Genomic DNA, 17,525 nt, shown 5'->3' on the forward strand with positions numbered 1-17,525 from the left:
GCTGCGGATGGACCGGAACGTGATGCCCCAGAGCGTGGAGTCTAAGACCCAGCAGGTGTTCACCAGAGCCTCTAGTGGTGAGGATGGACTTGGCTGCAGCTGGGCCCAGGTCGCGGCCCCTGGGGTCCCCCGGGTCACGCTCCGTAGGGAGAGTGGGAAAGCAGCCACTCTGGACACACGGAATGGTGATGGGTAAGCCGAGATCGGGGTAACAGGCAGACAAGGGTAACCAAGGGATAGGCCAAAGGTCAGGGTAACAGGCAAACAGGAATAGTCAGAGACATGCCAAAGTCGGTACACAGAAAGGTAGATCAAGCACACGGCAAACAGGAAACAAACACTGTTGAACAGCAAAGCAGACCTGCAGTGCACTGGTTAATATAGACTTCCTGTGATGACCTGGGGTGGGGCAGGAACAGGAAGGAGAGGTGATAAAAAGGAACCAGAAGTGAAGTCTGACCTCTTAATACAGACTTGAAGGAACAGGTAAGCTGCAAAACACTATTGCAAGTTCATGACATCTACATCCAAATCAGGAATTACAACAGTTTGTATATGTGCCTCCCACTTTTTAAGGGCCAAAAAGTAATGGGACAGATTAACAATCATAAATCAAACTTTCACTTTTTAACACTTGGTCCCCCAAGGCTCAGTTCTGGGACCAATTTTGTTCAATTTATTCATAAAAAGCATTAACCACTTGCCGACCGCCGCACGCCGATCTACGTCGGCGGTCAGCCCCTCACAGGCAAAGTGACGTAGGGCTACGTCACTAGCTTGTGAGGGTCTAGGGAGCGAGCGCGCGCCGCCGGAGGCGCGCTCCCGCGTGGTCACGGACCCCCCCGCGCGTGTGACCGGCGGACCCGATGTCCGCCGGCCACTCTGCGATCGGCGGGGGAGAGGGAGAAAGTCAGGCAGCTTGTGTAAACAAGCTGCCTGTCATTCTCCCCCCTGTATGAGAGCTGATCATATGGATCTACTATGTAGATCCGTTGATCACTCTGCATACAGCTGAAGCCACAGCCAATCACAGTAAGAATCACGCCCCTAGGGACACACAGCCCCTCCCTCTCAAATAAAGTTAACCCCTTCACTACCAGTGTATTTTTACAGTAACAGTGCATATATATAGCACTGATTACTGTAGAAATGTCACTGGTAACCCCAAAAATGTCAGTCAAGGGTCCGATCTGTCCGCCGCAATGTCGCAGTACCGCAAAAAAAATCGCAGATCGCCGCCATTACGCGTTAAAAAAAAAAACAACAAAAATGACAAAAATCTTTCCCTTAGTAAACGCAATAACTTTTGCGCAAACCAATCAAAATACGCTTTTTGCGATTTTTTTTTTTACCAAACATATGTAGCATAAAAAAAATTGGCCGAAAATGTTAAAAAATTTTGATTTTTACATTTTTTTGGGGGGGAATTTCATATAAAAAAAAAGGGAAAATATTGCTATTTTTGCAAAATTGACGCTCTTTTTTTGTTTATAGCGCGTGATCAAAAAATCGCACAGGTGATCAAATACCACCAAAAGAAAACTCTGTTTGTGGGAAAAAAAGGACGCCAAATTCGTTTAGGTACAGCGTCGCATGACCGCGCAATTGTCCGTTAAAGTCACGCAGTGCCGAATCGCAAAATACCCCCTGGTCGTTTAGCAGCCAAATCCTCGGGGGCTTAAGTGGTTAAGGACGGGATCAGTAACTCAATCTCAGTTTTTGCAGATGACACAAAATTGAGCAGGGCAATAATTTCACATCGTGAGGCAAAAATCTTACAGAATGACCTGAACAAAATAACAACATGGCAAATGGGGTTTAATGTGGATAAGTGCAAGGTATTGCACTTAGGGACCAATAACATAAAAGCAATATACAGGCTAGGGGGGGGACCTCTGGGGGTATCATAAATGGAGAAAGATCTGGGGGTCTTAGTGGAAGATAGATTAGGCAATAGCATGCAAAGTCAAGCTGCAGCTGCCAAAGCCGGCAGAATTTTGGCATGCATAAGGAAGGGGATGTATTCCAGAGATAAAACTATAATCCTACCACTTTATAAAACTCTGGTCCAACCACATCTGGAGTATTCTGTCCAGTTCTGGTCGTCAGTCCTCAGAAGGGATGTATTGGAGCTTGAGAGAGTACACAGAAGGGCAACAAAACTTATTAGGGGATTAGAAGACCTTAATTACGAAGAGCGTTTAGAAGCACTAGATTTATTCTCCCTGAAGTAGAGACACCTGAGAGGGGACATGATAGCAATTTACAAATACCTCAACGGTGATCAGAGCATAGAAAAAAAAAAATATTCAGTCGCAAGGAATGCATGAGGACACGAGGTCATACAATGCGTTTAGAGGAGAAGAGATTTAACCTCAGTCTACGCAGGGGGTTCTTTACTGTAAGGGCTACAAGACTGTGGAATTCCCTGCCACAAATGGTAGTAACTGCGGAGAGTATGGCTACTTTTAAAAGACTCTTGGACATACATCTCAAGGATTGAAACATTCAGGGGTATGAGAAATTAATAGGTCCACACCAGGGGTGGACTGACAACTCATGGGGCCCCCGGACAATCAGAGATCATGGGGCCCCCTGTGTCCACACTCAAGCCACACAAAGCTCCACCTACAAATTGCAGCTCAGCCACATAGAGTGGGCATTTAAATATCTACCACAGCATAGCCTGCATGTAAGTTCCTGGCTTCTTTCTGTAGTGTGTAGCCTCTCATGGGGCCCCCTACTGACCCTGGGCCCTCGGGCAGTGCCCTAATCCCCGAATGGTCAGTCCGCCCCTGGTCCACACACACCTACACAGGTTGAACTGGATGGACTATTGTCTTTATTCAACCTCACCTACTATGTAACTGGTTGCAAATCATTTGCAGTCAATTACAGCCTGAAGTCTGGAACGCATAGACATCACCATGCGCTGGGTTTCATCCCTGGTGATGCTCTGCCAGGCCTCTACTGCAACTGTCTTCAGTTCCTGCTTGTTCTTGGGGCATTTTTCCCTTCAGTTTTGTCTTCAGCAAGTGAAATGCATTCTCAATCGGATTCAGGTCAGGTGATTGACTTGGCCATTGCATAACATTCCACTTCTTTCCCTTAAGAAACTCTTTGGTTGCTTTTGCAGTATGCTTCGGGTCATTGCCCATCTGCACTATGAAGTGCCGTCCAATGAGTTCTGAAGCATTTGGCTGAATATGAGCAGATAATATTGCCCGAAACACTTCAGAATTCATCCTGCTGCTCACATCATCAATAAATACAAGAGAACCAGTTCCATTGGCAGCCATACATGCCCACGCCATGACTCTATCACCACCATGCTTCACTGATGAGGTGGTATGCTTTGGATTATGAGCAGTTCATTTCCATCACCATACTCTTCTCTTCCCATCACTCTGGTACAAGTTGATCTTGGTCTCATCTGTCCATAGGATGTTGTTCCAGAACTGTGAAGGCTTTTTTAGATGTTGTTTGGCAAACTCTAATCTGGCCTTTCTGTTTTTTTAGGCTCACCAATGGTTTACATCTTGTGGGGAACCCTTTGTATTTACTCTGGTGAAGTCTTCTCTTGATTGTTGACTTTGACACACATATACCTACCTCCTGGAGAGTTTTCTTGATCTGGCCAACTGTTGTGAAGGGTGTTTTCTTCACCAGGGAAAGAATTCTTTGGTCATCCACCACAGTTGTTTTCTGTGGTCTTCCGGGTCTTTTGGTGTTACTGAGCTCACCGGTGCGTTCTTTCTTTTTAAGGCTGTTCCAAACAGTTGATTTGGCCACAGCTAATGTTTTTGCTTTCTCTCTGATGGGTTTGTTTTGTTTTTTCAGCCTAATGATGGCTTGCTTCACTGATAGTGACAGCTCTTTGGATCTCATATTGAGAGTTGACAGCAACAGATTCCAAATGCAAATAGCCCACTTGAAATGAACTCTGGACCTTTTATCTGCTCCTTGTAAACGGGATAATGAGGGAATAACACACACCTAGCCATGGAACAGCTGAGCAGCCAATTGTCCCATTACTTTTGGTCCCTTAAAAAGTGGGAGGCACATATACAAACGGTTGTAATTCCTACACCTTTCACCTGATTTGGATGTAAATACCCTGAAATTAAAGCTGACAGTCTGCAGTTAAAGCACATCGTGTTTGTTTCATTTCAAATCCATTGTGGTGGTGTATAGAGCCAAAAAGATTAGAATTGTGTCAATGTCCCAATATTTATGGACCTGACAGTAGGTTTGGACTTTGTGCCATTCTTACAAATGAATCTGCTTTGATCTAAACTATTCTATCGTAGCACTGGCTGTATGTTAAGGGTCATTATCCTGCTGAAAGGTGAACCTCCACCCCAGTTTTAAGTCTTTTACAGACTCTGTAACAGTACTCACTGTCACTGGGAATGAAAAACAGACAATATGCTAATATCATCAGCTCAACCACCTGTCTTCCAGACATCGTTAAATATGCTGATGTACTCATGTCACCTGTTATCTACAATAGGTTCTGTATTTACACCTATTGTTTGTGTATTGTATTGCAGGAGCTCGAGGACGGCCGTCTGCTACTTAATTAGCTCAGGTTGATTGAATCACTGTCATCTATTAGTTGCTGAGTGGAAATATACTGTTTGTGTTGGTTGTTCTTTAGATATGTTAATTCTATTTCTGTATACAATTTCGTCTGCATAGGATAATGTAGTCAGGCAACCCCTGACCTGTGTGTAGTAATTTGATCAGGAGGGGGATGTGCTCATGTGTGTATAAATTGAGCGTGAAACTGTTCAATAAAGGAGAAGGTTCCAAAACTTGTACAAGCTAAGATGTTGGCTAGCTTTGTATGAGGGCGGCTGGGAAAATCTGGTATATATGTTCATGACTGCAAGGAAGCCGTATACTGACGGAAGACCACAAGTACAGTGTGGGTCGGTGGTTCCGTTACAAACTTGAACAGGTTTTCTTCTAAGATTGCCCTGTATTTGGCTCCATCCATCTTCCCATCAACTCTGACCAGCTTCCCTGGCCCTGTTGAAGAAAAGCATCCCCACAACATGATGCTGTCACCACCATGTTTCACAGTGGTGAAGGTGTGTTCAGGGTGTTAGTTTTCCACCACAAATAGCGTTTTGCTTTTAGACCAAAAAATACAATTTTGGTCTCATCTGACTAGAGCACCTTTTTCCACATATTACTGCGTCCCCCACATGGTTTCTTTCAAACTGCAAACTGGACTTCTTATGGCTTACTTTCAACAATAGCTTCCTTCTTGCCACTCTTCCATAAAGGCCAGATTTGTGGAGTGCATGACTAATAGTTGTCCTGTGGACAGATTTTCCCACCTGAGATGTGGATCTCTGCAGCTTCTCCAGAGTTACCATGAGCCTCTTAGCTGCTTCTCTGATTAATGCTCTCCTTGAACGACAAGTCAGTTTAGGTGGATGGCCATGTCTTGGTAGGTTTGCAGTTGTCCCTTTCTATTTTCGGATGATGGATTAAACAGTGCTTTGTGAGATGTTCAAAACTTGGGATATTTTTTTATATCCTAACCCTGCTTTAAACTTCTCCACAACTTTATCCCTAACCAGTCTGGTGAGTTCCTTGGCCTTTATGATGCTGTTTGTTCACTAAGGTTCTCTAACAAACCTCTGAGGGCTTCACAGAATAACTGAACAGGTAGGCTCTATTTACTAATTTGGTGACTTCTGAAGGCAATAGATTCCACTAGATTTTAGTTAGGGGTATCAGAGTAACGGGGTTGAAAATAAATGCAAGCCACACTTTTTAAATATTTATTTGTAAAACATTTTGAAAACCACTTATCATTTTCCTTCCACTTCACAATCATGTGCCACTTTGTGTTGGTCTATCACATAAAATCCCAATAAAATACATTTACTTTTTTGGTTGTAACATGACAAAATGTGGAAAATTTCAAGGGCTTTGAATACTTTTTTAAGGCACTGTGTGTAGGAGGATTTGTTTCATCTCTCTATATCACATGAAGTCAGTCATTTCACTGATTATATTTAAGGGTTTACTGACTGCAACCAGCTTTCTGCTTCACGCTTTAAAGCAAGGTGAACAACATTTCCAGCATTTAATAAACTGAGTTTTTTACAAAAAAATTTAATAAATCTCCTAAATCTAGCACCTACTATACATTTGCATACAGCTGTGTCAGGTTTGATGAGCCTTGTGTCCTGCTCCAGAAAACATAAACCCTTAAGCCTTGTACACACGCAACGAATTTCCGCCGACCGGTCGTCCGTCTTTTGTCCAGAGTGGTGTTTGTTGGTTGGAATGTGCTCTAGACTGCACACGAATTTTCCCGTACCACAGAATTCTACTTCAGAAGTGATGTCATGTGTTGGATTGCTTTGTATGTGTTCTTTCGTCTCTGAGCATGCCTAGTCTTGCTCATAAGATTTTTCCCCATCGAAATCTGTACTAATGAGACGAAAATTGGACGTGTTTTGATTTTCGACAAAAATTATATAGCCTGCACACCAGGATTTTTTCGGCCGAAAAGTCGGAGTCGGTTGTCGGAAGCATCATACTAACAAGCCGACAATCGGCAGATCAGTCGTCGGAGGAAAATTCCTGGCCGAATTTCCACTCGTGTGTATGGGCCTTAACTTTGCTGCCAGAACAAGGTCTCTCTCTCTCTCTCTTTCTTTCTTTCTTTTTCTCCTTCGCCCCATGTTTCTATACCAAGCATTGAGAAACCTGTGCGCTGGTAGCTGCTTTTTTTATAAAGGATAACCACACCAGTGGAATAATCTGGTCTGATTAGACCAGCTTCACAGGAGCACCCGACACCCTTTTATAGCGAAAATTACTTTTCCAATGCTTCTCTCCCAACATGTAGAAGGATGAGCTAGCCTTTCTCCTTAGGCCCCTTTCACATGAGCGATCAGATCAGATCCGCCTGTCAGTTTTTTAGGCGGATCTGATCGGATCCCCCATGCATCCCTATAGGGCAGCGGATGTCAGCGGAGACATGTCCACTGACACCCGCTGCCATCTGATCCTATCCGTGAAATCCGGACAGATGGAAAACCCTATTTTCCATCCGTCCAGGGGATGGGATCGGATGAGAGCGGACAGGCGGTCCGCTCTCATCCGATTCCCCCATAGAGAGCAGCGGGGCTCTGACACCTCCCTCTCCGCACACAGAGCGGAGAGGGAGGTGTCACCTTCCTGCTCAGCGGGGATCTGTGTATTGCGATCCCCTGCTGAGCAGCACGGATCCTCCTACGGAGGCGGGCCGTGTGAAAGAGCCCTTAGTGTGCCATAACTATTAGTATTGGGTGGGCACAGTTATAGCACCCCCTCCCCAGTGATCTTAAATCAGAATGAGCACAGAAAAAAAAAATGATTCTAGTCTAATTTAGGAGATTCATTTAAGTATGTGCAGTTTTCCCAGTCTGTGAAACGGTGACAAGCATTAAACAGCAGCTGTGTTCTCAGTGTGCACTCTCCAGGGTGTCTTTCTTTGCTTTCACTACTTATTGAGCTTCTGACATGGAACAAGTATGCAGACCAAGATTTTCAACTTGGAATTGCTTTGTGTCAGTAATTTGCTAAGTAATGATGTGCGAAGGATAAAAGTGCTAGATGAGTTGTGTGGATGTCCAGAATACATGTTGGTAAAACCAATACATTTTGGCGGCTCAATAGGTCCTCTTTGTATTATGGCTTAAAAAAATATATATATATGATCAAGTGCCCCACATTTCCTTTTTGAGTCTTGCTAGAATTGAAACATCAATAAAGGATGAGATGTATCTCAAAGGAAACCTGTACTATTGCCAGCCTTCTAAGAATAATAGTTGCTTGACTGCCTTTAGCTTCAGTACTTTCTCAATCACCCACCTGCAATAAGTATGCAGATTAGAAGGTCAGTGTGACATCAAGACTCTTGGCCCACCACATACCCTTAGAACAGGCTTCCCTAAAGTGTTACTAAATCCACAACAGTAAAATCAGTCTGTATATGCAGTAAAGCATGCTTGTTATACTCGCTGGAATCCTTCGCATTGTGTAAAAAGGCTGTTTGATCCTGTCTTCTTTGATCCTCCCTTTCTTTTACTGTCTTAATCCATCTCCTGATAGAACACAGCCTTTGAAATCACTCTGCACATACTCAGTTTGGTGTGTATTGTTAGAGAGTTTTTTCATTCTTACAAGGGTGCATGTGATCAGAACAGGGTCAATCAGCACTGTCCAGACAGAGAGTCAGGGGTCCTGCAGTCTCATAGGACAGTCAGAGGAGAATTATCCTGCTACAAGCTTTAACCAAACACTGGCAGAAGTCACAAGACTGTGATATACTGCTGATGAGAAAAGGTATTAAGCCGTTTATATTAGAGATGCACTAAAATTTCAGCGAAAATGGTGTTTATGTCATTTTACTGATAGGAGAAAACGTTCTGGAAAATGCCCATAATTTTGCAGCGATTTCACTGCAATTATATCATGATTTTGCCATAAATTTACTGTGCTTATGGTTTGTTTTTCATATGTCATGTGATTCAAAAATGTAACACGGGTACGTTATTGCTGCATTCTTGCTGTGCTTTCAGTGCATTTCAATGGGGAGGTATGTTTTTGCTTTCTTTTTTTACGGACCAAAAATGCAGCAAGCAGAATTTCTAACACCGAAACAGAAGCCCAACAGAGCAGTTTGAAGACAAACAGAATTTAAAGGGATACTCTTTCCTTGAGATTTTCTTGCGCTGAAGGTGCCAATAATGACTGACAATACATTTTAATTCATTCAAATTCATGATCTTGATTAAAGTCAAATATCATATATATATATTTTTAAAAACTGTCATTTTCGGTTTCAGTTTTCGGCCAAGTGCATCCTGCATTTTTGGTTTCGGTGCACCTCTAGTTCATATTTACTAAAATAATTGGATTTGCATGTTCTGTTTACTGGGGGAGACCAGATATTGTAAATGCAGGGTCCTGGGTTTAGTAACGCTTTAGGGCCAGTTCACATCACATGCAGTCCAGTGCGTTTTTTTTTTCCTGCATCAAAAACGCATGAAAAGTAGGTTATATGGTTTCTAATGGCATAGTTCACACACCAGTGCTTGCAGTTCAAGTGCGTTCCAGTTCCAGAAAAAAAAGTAGAACATGCTGCATTTTTACTGTACTGGAACGCTGTAAAATGCACTGGAACACACATGTCCTTATTTAAGGTTAAAAAAAAATGGGGGGAACGCAGTGGACTGCATCAAAAATGCATCAAAAATGCATCACAAACACGCATGCAGAAAAGCATCTGGAGCTCATCCGGACTGCGTTTGCCCTTAAAGCAAAAGTAAAAATTGCTCTCATATTTCTATTCTGACAGGTGCCCTATAAACCAACTTTCATCTTCATTCTGGAAGTGTTTAATACAAATCATAACAAGAATGCTGACACAAACTTTAGTCAAAACTTTAGTGGACATCTCACAAGCTTCAGCACTGCAATATGCTTGTAGCTACAGCCAGCAGTCCCATTAACATCTTTATTCATTAATCCTAAACTTGAGCTAAAAGATGCTTAAGGTAATTTATTTTCTATATTTGCCCTTTATTTCTGGCCAGGACTAAAATTAATTTACATTTCTAAAATGCTTTTCTTTTGTTAGAATTATTGCATGTTATTAGTTTTTTTATTATTTTTTAGCAAAGCTATACTCCTACAAAAGCTTATGGCTCAAAAACATTGATAAACGCAAACTAGCCACATTTTTTTGGGCGTTTTTAAGCTTTTATCAAAGTTAGAGCATTTTTACAGCTGAAAAACTCCTCTTAAAACCCACTAGTTCTGTTTTTTGTTTTCCAGCAAGAAAACTGTTGTGGAAATGTTATTAATATTTATGTGGACATTTCTTTAGGTTAAATTGCTATTATGTCTCCCAGTGTCAGTTTACTGGTAATCGCTATGCATAGGGAATATTGCTTTAACTGGCATTAAGGAAAGACCTGTAGATGTGGAAATCTTCCATTAAATGGAGACTGCACGCTACTTGTAGCCTGATCATCCCTATCGGCGGTGTCAGTCCGTATCTATGGCAGTGCAAGGAGAACTCCACCGCACAAATGTATATCAGCCAGCCGGGGCCCCGGTATTCACTGACGGAGATATGTTTGTGATATGGAACTCTTATCGTATTGATAATATCTGCCCTTTACCAGGATTATTAGCTGGCACCTTTCTGTCATATTTGATCCATATGATTGAAATACTGCTGCTATTGTCTTTTTGCAGATATAGTTAAGTCTCATTCACTGGAACAATAGCATGTTCGCTATCAAATATGGTTCTTATATGAACTATATTATGTAGGATCCAATCTAACAGGTTATGATGGAAGTGCATGCACACGTATTAGCGGGGCAATGTTAATGAGATACATGCTATTTCCATTGCATAGTGTTTGGCGGGCATTTTGTTCTACACGTGGGTCTCATTGTAGTAATAGTGCATGATCCCTCGTGCACCCAATGGCGGGATACTCAGGCACGCGACTCTGCTCGTTCATGAACATGCACTCCCCTTCCTTTTGTATTTCTGAATGTATGCATGTCTGTGATTGGTGGTCTTGAAGCCACTCCCCTGTAACCCCCTTCTAGATCTATGGCTATAAATAAACCTGAGCGTTGCTCTGTAAAGCAGGGATACATCAGTTGGCATCGAATTTACAGCGAGTCTCTTTCTGTTTTTTTCTTTGCCGCCTAGCGCGCTGGGATTAACCTTATAAAAAAGAGCTGTACATTGTACTTTTAAGTACAAGGGATTAATGGCGCTTGGCGCGTATTAATATCCACAAGTGTGCTTTTCAGCGCAGTGAATTCTTCAGCGCACCTAAGAGAATTTCTATGTTCCAAACCCCATTAAATTCCACAACAAAAACGTCTCAGCCAAAAACTGCTGATAACGGCCTATGTGTGTATGAACACATAGGATAACATGCTGGGGAGTTTACTGGCTGCAGAAAAAAACGTCTGATGCCAAAAACATCAGCTGTAAAAACGTCCAGTGTGCATGAGGCCTAAAAGTTCAAATATCTTATTTAAATATACTTAGGGCACTAATGGGATTTATCGTACATTTCCATGTTTCTTTTCTTTCTTGTGTAAATTTCTATGACGGAAATGTCAATAAAAATATAATAATGAAAATAAAATTGTATTTTTCTAATGAAAACACTGAATAGTCAAATGAAAGTGGTATAAAACCCAGAACCAAAAAGTCAAACATTGCAGCTTACCAATCCTTAGATGTGGTGGTTGCATTCGTTTTCCCTTTTGTAGGCTTTTTTCACCTCTGTTTTCACCTGGTGATCCAGCAAGTAACCCACCTGGATGAAGGACCAACAGAGACACCTTTGGACAGCAGCATTTTCCGTCTGGGGTAAAGATAGTGTTAGATGTACTAGCAGATTTAGACACTAAAATCAAAGCCAAACTCCAGCTAACACTTTATAAGCAGTTACAACAACCATTTTTAGGATATAGGTTTTACATAAATAAAAGCTGACCATTGTAAGCAATCCCTGTCAGTGTTAAATGGTTTGTCTCGACCATCTAACTGCTATATCTGCAGGACAGCTAGTTCTGTGAACAAACAACAGACTCACCAACTAGATCACCATGTGAAAACAAAGGAAAGAAAGCCAAAAAAAGAAAACTAATGAAGCCATCTCATCAAAGAACTGGTAAGCTGCAATATAATAAATTATTGCTTTTGGGTTTTAAGTGGAAGCCCAGTCAAATCCTACACCTAAATTTTCTCCCACCCCTATTCTAAGTCTATTCTAACTACCCTGTAAAGGAAAGATGTCTATACTTACCTATGCTGGGGGCGTGACATCATGCAGCGGGAGAGCTTCAATCTAAGGTAAGTATATCATATTGTGCTAAAACTTGGAATGGCAGATGTACATGGACATCTATGGAAAGGTGGACTTTAACTGATGACGGCAGAGCGGAGCAGTGTGGCTCTCATTCTGGGACGACATATGATGGCGCCCGAGATTGGGCTCTCTTGCGTGTCTGCGGGGGCGCGCAGTGTGGTGATCATGGCCACGCCCTGTTGCTAGGACACGGCGCGACCCCGATCTTCATAAAGAGCCAATAACTTGGCTCTTTACCCATGGGATCAGCTGTGTCCAATCACAGCCGGTCACATGTAAATGAGGAAGTGCCGTTTATCGGTCGATCAGCGGCACTTCCTCAGAGGGGACTCTAGGACAGGTAATTAGGGCACTGATCATCAGTGCCCCGATTACAGAGAGTTAAAAAACAGTGCCTACCATCAGTGCCCACAATCAGTGCCCATTAGTGCCTGCTCATCTGTGCTGCCCGTCAGTGCCACCTTTCAGTGCTCATCAGTGCTGCCTATCAGTGTCCATCAGTGCGGCATATTAGTAACTCCTCATCAGTGCCACCTCATCAGCGCCTATAAGTGCCACCTTATCAGTGCCCATACGTGCCACCTCATCAGCGAAGGAGAAAAATTGCAAAATCAAATGTATAATAATAGCCCAATCTGTGCGTCTCAGTTCGTTATATCATACATTCAGCGGCGCTTCAGCACACACAATGTATGTGTGCAAGTATATTAGTCAGTTCCTGCGGTGCTTCAGAGCCTGCAAATGCAAACTAGTCCCAACTCCACAGGATGAACAGTCACAACCAGCAAAAAGATTTCTCCTCTGATGTTCAGCACCAGTGATTGTACACACAGTATCACTAATCCTTCACCACACCGACTGTGCACCCCTATGAAGTGGCCACTCACCAAATTGCCCTTGAAATATCGCCTTTATGCATAAGCTGCATGAGCCCTTGCTTCTGGTCGGTCTGTTGTCTCTTGAGCACGTCCAGATCCTGTCCGTCCACCAGGGGTCACTATCAGGCTGTATATCTCCTCAGTGCAATTTGTAAGCAAACGACATGAAGCAAGAGAGTAGTGTAATACTGTTTCGACTTTATTAATTAAATAAAACTTCCCTCCCCTTCAGCGTATATTCTTACATTTCAATCACCCTTTGCATGCATATCATAGACACAGAGGCTTTGAAAGGTACCGCCGCTCGCCGTCCGCGAGCTAGTCCCTGCTGTGGATAACAGCGCTCCTGCGGCTAACAGGCGAGATCCAGAACAACAGCGGTATCCTCCCTTCGTCTCCTCAGCAGCAGCGTACGTGCGTCCTGACCGGTTTCGTCTGGTAGACTTCAACAGAGGACTAACATGCGCTGCTGCAATCAAGATTAATGTATGCAGCCGGAGGACCTCCCTCCCATCATGATTGGTTTACACCACTGATGGGTTCAAACACCTCTTCATTGCCATTACCTGGCCTGAAGGAAATTCAATATGGACATACCATAGAATCATTTTCTAAATACCGGAAAAACAAGATTAATCGATACAAAACAAAGTTTAATACCGCTATTAACTCTCTTATTACCGCAACCAGTATCTGAATGGGTATTCCCCGGGTTTGAATCACACAGAACCCCAGTTTTTTTCAGATCGGCCATCTATGCCCGATCTGAGCATGTATGTTCAAAATTTCCAAACCTATCGATTTGTAAAAATTGGTCATGGAGTTCTTTCTACCCCTAATTCTACATGCCATCTTGCCCTATCCGGATGCATACATCTTAAGTACTACTAATATTTAAAACTACTAATATTTAAAACGGTTATGCTAAAATCGATATAACCAAAATTTGACACAAAAATAAGCCTACAGCACCTGGTATTCCCAGGTGGTCTCCCATACAGGTACTAACCAGGCCCGACCCTGCTTAGCTTCTGAGATCAGATGAGATCGGGCATGTTCAAGGTGATGTGGCCATAGGTAAAACGTAAAGTGCATTCTAATGGGGAAACCATCATGTATGACCACTGTCCTCAAGATGTCATACTTATTACATAATTAGCACATGTCATGTAATTTCTGATATGTTTTAAACCAGTAAATGTCAAATCTTAAATAAATCATTTCATAAATAGTAGATACATAATAAATAAATACATTAACTTCATAAATAATAGCTACAATTCATATGTTGAGATTACAAGAAAATGTTGTTCATAGAGGCCAAATCGCAGATATAATATATAAAATTCGCTCTAAAATGTCTTAGTCCATAACCAATGGTACTAAAGGTTAAAATATATATAAATAAAAAGAAGGAGAAAAATTACTTCTTTTCAAAATATACTGGCAGAAAATAAGAAAAACCTTTTTTTTCCCAAATCTTCTGCCTTTTTTTTTTTAATAATAAATAAAAAATCCAGCAGTGATTAAATACCACCAAAAAGAAAGCTCTATTTGTTTGAAAAAAAAATTATAAAAATTTAATATGGGTACAGTGTAGCATGACCACGCAATGGTCATTCAAAGTGTGACAGCGCTGAAAGCTGAAAATTGGCCTGGGCAGGGAGGGGGTGAAAGTGTCCGGTATTGAAGTGGTTAAAGGCACATTTGTCTCATGAATGTTCCTTTAACCGGTTGCCGACCGCCGCACGACTATATACGGCGGCGGTCAGCCCCGGCCAGGCAAAGTAACATATATATACGTCACTAGCCGGTCACTTCCTTGTGAGCCAATTGCGGGCGAGCGCGCGCCCGCGGAGGCTCGTTCCCTGGGAAGTCAGTGCGTGTGACCGGCGGACCCGATGTCCGCCGGTCACTCGCGATCGTCCTCCGTGAAGGGAGAAAGGCAGGCGGCTGATGTAAACAAGCGGCCTGTGATTCTCCCCTGTGTAGGAATGGTGATCATACGGTTCTACTATGTAGGACCGTTGATCACGGTTCCTACACTAGTAGCCATGTCCAATCACAGTAAAAAGCACGCCCCTAGGGACACACTTAACCCCTCCTTCCCCAATAAAGTTAACCCCTTCCCTGCCAGTGTCATTTTGCAGTAACAGTGCCTATGTATAGAACTGATTACTGCAGTAATGTCACTGGTAACCCCAAAAGTGTCAAAAATGTCAGTCAAGGATCCGATCTGTCTGCCGCAATGTCGCAGTACCGCAAAAAAAATTGCAGATCGCCGCCATTACGCGTTTAAAGAAAAACACCAAAAATTACAGAAATCTTTCCCTTAGTAAACGCAATAACTTTTGCGCAAACCAATCAAAATACGCTTTACCAAACATATGTAGCATAAAACAAATTGGCCAAAAATGTTAAAAAAATTTAGATTTTTACATTTTTTGGGGGGGGAATTTCATATAAAAAAAATGTGAAAAATATTGTTATTTTTGCAAAATTTACGCTATTTTTTGTTTATAGCGCAAAAAGTAAAAATTGCACAGGTGATCAAATACCACCAAAAGAAAGCTCTGTTTGTGGGAAAAAAAGAACGTCAAATTCGTTTAGGTACAGCGTCGCACGACCGCGCAATTGTCCGTTAAAGTCACGCAGTGCCGAATCGCAAAAAAAGCCCTGGTCAGGAAGGGGGTAAAATCTTCCGGGGCTTAAGTGGTTAAAGTCCACCTTTCCACAGATGTCCATGTACATTTGCCATTCCATGTTCTGCAATTTAGGATTATGTCACGCTCTTGATAGCTCCTGTTTCTCTCTTCATAATGTGCTAGTATGCGATGCATACTTTGCCTTACAGGTGTTTTTTTTTTTTGGTTTTTTTTTTAAACCAGACGCAGTTTACAACCGATTTAATTCACAATTTTAGTGCTTGCATTGAAAAAAAAATCTGGGATTATACTTGAACTTGAATAGGTTATATTTAAAGACCTCTACCATGAGCAGCTAATGAAATGTTTTTGTTTGGATAAAAGTTTGTTTCCAATATATTAGTTGTAACAAAAAATCCATTCTAACTCACATTTGTTGTAAACAACCTTCCGTTGTCTTAAAATATGTATGTACAGTTTAATAATACTCTTTACTTATCTGAACAGCCCTTAGGTTCTACTTGGTGGCATATAAAGCAAATCATATTTTATAGAGGAGCATTTTTCCTCCCAATGTTTCTTCCATATGCAGTAAACCTAGTTGGATATCCAATCTGCATTGTTTACTAGCTGATCCATTAAAATGTGACATTTCCAAACAATAAATAAGAGCAAGCAAGAGCTGATTTATGTTTTACTGAATATAATAGCATACAATTGTTTCTGATTCAAGGTTTTGTTTGAAATCTGCTTTGTGTTCTACAGTGGTTATTTTCATATTCCTCTTACAATGTCAGTGCACATTAATCCTTGGGAACATGTAGGGCATAAATAATTTATTTGATGTTACAGTTAATATTGACGGATATATCAGTCCCGTCTATTACGTGGATATCTTTAGATGTTTTAGATTAATAGTGCTTCTATAGACAACTTAGGAACGGCAGTTAAAATAAGCTTCCAAAACCCTATGTGGGTACACACTGCTGTTTATTTATACTGTGATTCTCAGAAACAAAGTCAAATATATTCTGTGTATTATCTAGTTCAAACTAAAGAACACTTGTTAAAAAACCATGACAGATGTGTACTGTCATTTGGATTTTGTAGGCATGCTGAATATTTTTATTTCTTTAGATAAATTGACAGACCATACATTGTCCATATATCACTGTTTGTGTTTTAGCGTTATTCTTTAATGCATTATAGCAAATTATTAAATTATAGCCAAACAAGCTGTTCTGTGGTCCTAGAGTTACTACATTTTAGTCCATATCGTTTATAGAAATGAGTACATTTTATTTTGTGATTTGTCGTTTTTTTTGTACAACATAGGCTCTAGAACTCATTTTCTAGTATAAAGCACACATATACAATAGGCTTTTTTGTGTTTTTTTATAATTGAGGTGCTACTAAACAAATGTTAATAAAATGAAGGAAAACTAAAAATTATAACTATGAAGAATAAAATTAGACCTGTTGTAAAGTGAGTGGAAGTGGCTTCAACCTGGCTCCACCCAGGCTATGCCCTCTAAACAGTTTCACCCCGCCCACTCTGGGTGGGTCAATATGCATCATGGGCATGGTCTGGGAGGAGCCAGGCTGAAGCCGCTTCCACTCACTGTACACCAGGGCTGTTTTCCCAGAGTGCAGAATTCTTGCTCCTTTCTTACCTTAAATATTCACCAAAATACATTGTAAGAATGTTGTTTCATAGCACTTGTGGAAGAGATGTCCAAAACCAATGCAGGAGCAGCAGTTAGCACACCCAGAGTGGGACCTTCCTGCCAAAATAACAGCAGAGACCCTTCGGATTATACAGGGACATACACCCTAACATTGGCTCTTTGCAGATTACGGAAGATAATTTTTAAGAGGAGAGATGGAAATGGCATCCTCCACTTTTCTCTCATGATGTATTTACTTTAAGGGGAAGAGTTGCTGATTTTGTCATTTTAATGTTTGTATTATGACGACTTTATATGCAGCCAATGAAGCTTCAGGATACCTGATGTTTACATACTTGTTACAGCTCAGAAAATTATCAGAGAGTAAAGCTAGATGGAAAATAATGGT

The sequence above is a fragment of the Pelophylax lessonae genome (assembly GCF_965119305.1).
Source record: "Pelophylax lessonae genome assembly, chromosome: 2".
In the NCBI taxonomy this organism is placed as follows: Eukaryota; Metazoa; Chordata; class Amphibia; order Anura; family Ranidae; genus Pelophylax; species Pelophylax lessonae.